A 6,923-nucleotide genomic window follows, 5' to 3' on the forward strand; every position below is an offset into this window, starting at 1 on the left:
GGGACCCAGAAAACCATCAGCCCTGGGTCAGTGCAGTGTGCTTCAGGAAACATGGCCACCTCCTCTAAGCAGAGCGTAAACAGAGAAAAGACACGTTTTGTGTCACCAGGACCCTAGGCACTCCTTACAAAGAAAGAATTCACACAATGCAAATTCCACAAGTCAACTAAGAGGAGGCCCAAAGAGCAAAGGAGAAAATGACCTCGTGACAGCCACAATGGAGCACTTTTCCTTTTACTCATCTTGAAAAAAATCACGTGGGAGAAACTTTCTCCCCAAAAGAGCAGAGAGCCTTTCCTGACATCATGCTTTTTCCAGTTTACAGAGATCAGGTTTCAGGGCCCTTCACCATTGATCCATTAGCTAATGATGGCTCAAAAGGTGTTTCCTGCAGAATGAGGGTTAGCTTTCAGTTGGAACAATTTAAAAAAAAAAACTGCACCCCAAGCTCACCACCGTCAACTCATGCCCGTCACCCCAGCTACTTGAGAGGCTGAGGCAGGAGAATTACAAGTTTGAGGCCAGCCTCAGCAGCTTAGAAAGACCCGGTTTCAAAATAAAATAATAAAAATGGCTTGGGATGTGGCTCAGTGCTTGAGCACCCCTGAGTTCAACCCCCAATATCGGCAAAAAATCAAAAACCTGAGTGCACATTAATGAGATGAGGTGAACTTTAGAACCCAAGAGAATAAGATAATCCCATCCCCCGTGAAGTCATCAGCATTGCTCTTTCCTAGTGTTTCCTCTTGCCCTTTCAGCTTATCGCCTCAGTCACCAATGAGGTATTACGAGACCTTGTCTACTGCCCGGAACTGCAGGGGCACTTGTCCAGGTCCCTGGGGACTGTGGCATTTGGAGCAGCATCATGTTTTAGTCTGATTTTCCTGACAGCACGCCCACTCAATCTTGTGATCCTTTTATCCTGCAAACCAGAAAGCTTCCTCCAAGATAGGAAACATGATTTCACTGCAAAACACCATAGCCTGTGTCAGGCCCAGGGCTCCTACCTGAGTTGGGTTTTTTTCTTTTTTCTGTACTAGAAGAAATCACTCTATCAAATTCCCAACTTTGTTAGTGGATGAGAAGGTTTCTTTTTCTCGTAGGTTTAAAAAGAAAGAGGGGATAGTTGTGGCTCAGTGGTAGAGTACTCGCCTAGCACTTGTGAGGCACTGGGTTCGATCCTCAGCGCCATATAAAAATAAGTAAGTAAAAGTAAAGATATGTGTCCATTTACAACTGAAAAAAAAAAAAAATTACCAAACATCATCTGCACTTTCAAGCTTGCCTGAAGCTATCCCATGTTCATGCTAGAATTCCTCCATAAGATGAAATAAAATCATTGTGAATGTACTTGGTGCCATCAACAGTAGGCTTAAAAGTGGTTGAAATGGTAACCTTTGGGTTATCTCTATATTACCACAATGAGAAAACCAATTAAAAATGAGCCAGTAGTTTGGGAGGCTGAGGCAGGAGAATCGCAAGTTGGAGGCCAGCCTCAGCCACTTAGTGAGGCCCTAAGCAACTCAGTGAGACCCTATCTCAAAATAAAAAGTAGAATAAAATAAGATACCCAAATCATAACTCTCAGAACCTCAGAATGTGACCTTATTTGGAACAAGGTCTTGTAATTAAGGTAAGCTTCAAGAAATGCAATCTTTAGGGTTATAGAAAAGATTCATCACAGCTAATTTGAGACACAGAAGGACCCAGTGATGGCCGGGAGGAGGCAAGGTCCACAGCAGAGTGTTCAGGGCAGGGGCCGGGGACAACAGGAACAGCCCGATGTCGTTGGCACTGAGGACGGGTGACAGAGCACACAGCACTGCTTGCTCCCACGAGGGCCCAGCTGGGGTTGAAGATCAAGATTCTGTAGTAACACGAATTTGCTCGGTCGTGCAATTTTTCTCCAGCAGCCGTGGGGAGCTTGGATGTGGACCAAGGAAGGCAGATGGCTGGGCTGGTGGAAGATGGGACTTGTGCACAGAGCCGCGCACAACGTTTCGGTTTGTTTCCAACAGGAGCTCCTTGGATGGATGGGCTTCAATAGATCCTGTACAGTAAACTCTGGATACAAAAAAAATACTCTGATCCGCCGTCCTGCAACCATAAGCTAAACGCAGCAGTGGTGCTGGAGATGATTTTCCCCCAAGTCAAAACAGTGTTAAGGGAGAGTGGGGGTGGGGTGCTCTGGCCGCCGAGCAGGGGCCACATCCAGCTTCTGGATTTGGGTAACTGCTGCAGAATGACAATGCATGTCTCTGGAATGCACTTCTGTGTCCATAGGTCATGCATCACAATAAAAAAGTGAACCGACAGAAGGACTATTCCGTGGCTACACCAGCATTCTACTTTTAATGACAAGCATTAGAAATCCAAATCGAGCTAGACGGCCAGGGTGGCAGGACACACCCCACAATCACAACTCAGGAGCCTGAGGAAGGAGGATCTCAAGTGTGAGGCCATCTTTGGCAACTTAGTATGACCCTGTCTCAAAATAAAATTAAAAAGGGCTTGGGACATAGCTCAATGGTAGAGCATCCCTGGGTTCAATCCCCCAACACTGCAAGATAAAAAACAAAATTTAAAAAAACCCAAATCAATTAGAAAGGGAAGAGGAGGAGGAGATGAAGGAGGAGGGAGACAGGAAGAGTAAGAGAAGAAAAGAAGAAAGAAACACACTGGTTAATTTAACTGGAAACTTCATACGAGATCTGCAGGCTAGACTATACCCAGGTGCTCAGATGCTACCTAATGAGGACTTCTCAATGATCCTCCGAGTCTTAATGCTGTCTTCAATTCCAAAGAGTGATACAGAAGGTGTGGTTTTATCTTCATTAGGTTTACCTGTTACACACTTAGCAAGCCCAGCACAAAACAAAACTTTCACAAACTCTATCAAAAGCCCTGATCCATCTGTCTCTGGATCATGACGGACCATAGATCCTTCCCTAGCAACTCTCCCTGACTGAGGGATGTGAGATGCTGTTTTTCGGCCAGCCTGAGCCCCAAGTCAGCAATCTCCTTTCCTTTCCCACACATACATGCAACCAACAGAACACACAAAACAATGACCCAGGCTTCCATCTCTTCCTTTTAGCTGTTAATCACCTCACAGAAGTTCCTACAAAAGCTTAGGTATGTAATTCCTAGCAGTCCCCCAATTATAGGCGCCTGCTGGCACAGTTTAGAAGAACATGACCTTCTACCTGGAAGAACATCAAGAGACCAGATTGGCCCAAGCCCTCCAGCTTTGCCCAGTGACCCACAATTTCTGTCGCAGAGCCTCAGGGGTGCTCAACCGGCTCCTTCCAGTGAATGAAGGCAGATGGCATGAATGACCAGGAACCATCCAGCTCCCAGGGAAGGCAAGCTGTGTTCTGCTGAGCAAGCATGCCAGTGCCCCAGGGCTCCTGCAAGATCACCACAACCAAGAGAGCCTCCTAATCCTGTCTGTCACTGAACCCCTTATGCCTCTGTTGAGACCCACCAAGGCTGGACTGATGGGCTGACCTGTGCACAGTCCAAAGCACCCAGGAATCTGCAGCTGTCTTGAGCCACAGGTCATGGGCATCGAACTTTAACAAGAGCCATCCAAGCACAAATTCCAACAGATTTTAGCCTTGCTGAGAAAACTCTCAATGTCAGAATAGCCACACCCTTGATATTGATCCCCACATTTGTGGGTTTGTTCTTGAGGGAAAGGGATACCAGGTATTGAACCCAGAGGCACTTAACCACCGAGCCCCAGCCTCCCCCTTCCCCCTGCCTTTTTTATGTTTTATTTTGAGACAGGGTCTCACTAAGTTACTCAGGGCCTTGCTAAGTTGCTGAGGCTGGCTTTGAACTTGTGATCCTCCTGCCTCAGCCTCCTGAGCCACTGGGATTACAGGCCTATGCCACCAGGCTTGCATTTCTAAACAGTAGAGCAACCAAGTCTGTTTTTGAAAATCATCAATAATCATTTGACCACAAGAAAGACTGCTTTTAGCAGGACCCAATGGCACACACCTGCAGGAGGATCACAAGTACAAGTCCAGCCTGGGCAACATAAGGAGAGCCTGTCTCAAAACAAAAAATAATAATAATAATAAAATAAAATGGGCTGGGAGTCGTTCAGGAATGGAGGGCTCCTGGCTTCGATCCTAAGTAGCTCAGAATGCTCTTTTTTGATGAGGAAGCTTTTAGTTTCTGTCTTGTACAATCAATGAAGATTAAATTAACATCTTGAAAACACACAGGATGACCTTCTTCTTGTCTTCCTTTATTCCAAGACTACCCAGGGCTCCCTTCCAGTGCCCAGCACTCTGCTGAGAAAGATATTAGCAAGCCACATCCCCTGTCAAGGAGACACACTCCCCCTCCCTGACGCCAGCCCCTCCAGGCTGCCTACCCCAGCACTGAGAGGTGCCCAGGCAGGGTACATAAAGGGTACTGGCTGGTTTCCCCTTCCCTTACTACCTTCAGAGATGTTCTCCCCCAAATTCAAGCCACAAGGGCACTGCAGTGTGTCTGTATTTGAAAGCAGGGTCTCTAAACAGGTGATGGAGGTACTGAGATCTGGAGGGTGGTCCTGATCCAACAGGTCCCAGGTCTTGATAAGAAGGACACAGACCCACGCAGAGGTGCCACCCTGTGAGGACACAGGGAGAAGATGGTGGGCCCTTGCGACACCCTGATCTTGAAGGTCCAGGCTCCAGGGCTATGGGACCATGAATGTCAGCCCCCAGGCCAACATGTAGTATGTGGACACCGCAGTCCTGATGCGCTGTCACCAACCCAGGGCACCTGGAGAATCCAGGTCCTGCAGAATCCCTCCCCACCCCCCTTCCCACTTTTTAAAGCCACCCAGTGAGAGCTCCGGGCTGTCTGGCTCTTTGAACTGCTAACCTGACTGCCCAGGCAGACCTGCAGCTAACACCCACATCCGGATTTCCCCCTCGGGCGCCCTTCTCCCTCCCTCCCCTCCCCTGGGAAGAAGGCGCACCACCCGCCCCGAAGAGGCGTCCCGAGAGACTCGCCAAGTCTGGCTTCACTAGATGGTAACAGATAGTGAACTACACACTTGCCCACGGCCCCCCACGCCAGGCCGGTTTTAAGTTGTGCCCGGTGTGCACGGAATGGCACTGAGAGGCCTCCAACCTCTCCAGGGGAGAAGAGAACAGAAAGAGCCCCGACGGGTTTGGGCTGGGCGTCGCGTTTTCTTTTCGTTGGGGGAGGGGCTTCTGCTGGGGTGGAAGGAGGGGGCAGGGAACCGAAAGGAACCCAGTCTGCAGGCAAGTACTAGCAGAGTCACTACTGGAGGCAGGCTCGGGATGCTTCTAGAGCCACCCTTTGGGGATGGAGGGCGGCAGGCTGAGCAAGCTACAAGGAGCCGGGGTGTGAGCCTTGGGCAGCCGCCTAGGGCAAGCCCACCGCTCCCAGCCCACCGACAAATCAGGCTGATTAAAAAAAAATTTTTTTAAAGCAATACTTCCTGTTATGTTCAAGGGAGACTCGCGGCCGTTTCATTATTAAGCAATTTTCTTTTTAAAGAAACAGAAAAAAAAAAAAACCCCCACACACACCAAGACCACGTTGCTCCGAGGCCAGGGACAGCTTCTTAGCCCAGCCCAGCGTCAAGGTTTCAAATCTCCTATTTTCTTAAGCCCTTCATTAAGCCTTCCAAGAGCTTGCCTATGTTTAATTTGCATTCTGAAACGGAAAATCCAATGTGTTCTAGCATTGTCTGCTTCAGCTGAAAAGGAAACTGTAAATTTATACAGTCTGGTTAAAAAAAAAAAAAAATTGGCAATTGCATCTTAATCAGTCTCTGGAATGAGGCTGGGCGGCGTCCCTCCCACCCCCCTCCACTTTCCACCCCTCCCTCCTTCCTCGCCGCCCCTCCCCCTCCACTTTCCACCCCTCCCTCCTTCCTCGCTGCCCCTCCCCCCCACTTTCCACCCCTCCCCCTCCACTTTCCACCCCTCCTTCCCCTGCAACTCCCATCCCCCTCCCCCTCCCCTCCCCTCCTTCCTTCCGCGCTGCCCCTCCCCCTCCCCCTCCATTTTCCACCCTCCTTCCTGCTTCGTCGCCCATCCCCCCTCCTCCCTATTTTCCACCCCTCCTTCCTCTGCAACTCCCCTCCCCCTCCCCCTCCACTTTCCATCCCCTTCCTTCCTGCTCCGCCACCCATCCCCCTCCTCCCTCCTTTCTAACCCCCTCCCTCCCCTCCTCCCCCCTCCTCCCCCCTCCCCCCTCCTCCCCCGGGCCTGCTGCCGGCCTCCCTCCCTGACCCTTCGTCCCCTCCCCAGTGGTCCGCCCCGGCTGCCAGCTCTCGGTGGGCGAAGCCGGCAAAGGTCACGTGCCCCCCCCCCCCCGCCTCCCGGGCGGGGGAGGGGCGACGGCAAAACCTGTTCTTTGTTAAGAGGTCACCGCCCGCGCCCCGCCGCGGCCCGGAGCTACCGAGGACCTTGGAAGAGCAGCGCACCGCCCCGCCCCCACCGCCGGCTGCGCAGGCCTGCGGGGTGCGCCCCCCGCTCCCGGCCTGCAGACGGGGGGACCGCCGAGGGGAGGTGCAGGGGCAGGGCTCGGGGAGGTGGGCGACCCTAAAGGAAGGCCTGGGACGGGAAGGTCAGGCCCTGACCTCGAGGGCTGTTGGGCCAGTCGGTGGACACCGTGGGGCGGCTCCAGGTTTCGGCTCAATGTCCTAGAGGGTGGGGGACAGAACTGCTGCTGGCCACCCCGCCCTGCAAGGAAACCTCAAATCCAGGAAGAACGCCCTCCAGCGGGGCCCTGTGATGCGCCCATCAGATACCCCCTAGGGTCACCTCTGAGATCTGATACTTGGAATCGTGGCAGGAGCCAGCCTGTCCCCTTAGTTATTTAAATGCCTGCCTTCGCGTGGGGTTTTTTGGTTTGGTTTTGTTTTTTGCTGCCAGGGCTTG

General features: G+C 51.5%; 1 long non-coding RNA gene across 1 annotated transcript; it reads right to left on the reverse strand.

Annotated features, from left to right (window-relative positions):
* Window positions 1–1,592: 1,592 nt before the first annotated feature.
* On the reverse strand, window positions 1,593–5,688 carry LOC139703311 (uncharacterized). Its single transcript, XR_011705713.1, has 3 exons — window positions 5,565–5,688; window positions 4,459–4,630; window positions 1,593–2,064 (listed from the first exon to the last, which is right to left on the reverse strand). It is a non-coding gene; the product is annotated as an uncharacterized lncRNA (long non-coding RNA).
* Window positions 5,689–6,923: the final 1,235 nt, after the last annotated feature.

Source organism: Marmota flaviventris, chromosome X (genome assembly GCF_047511675.1).
Source record: "Marmota flaviventris isolate mMarFla1 chromosome X, mMarFla1.hap1, whole genome shotgun sequence".
NCBI classification, from domain to species: domain Eukaryota; kingdom Metazoa; phylum Chordata; class Mammalia; order Rodentia; family Sciuridae; genus Marmota; species Marmota flaviventris.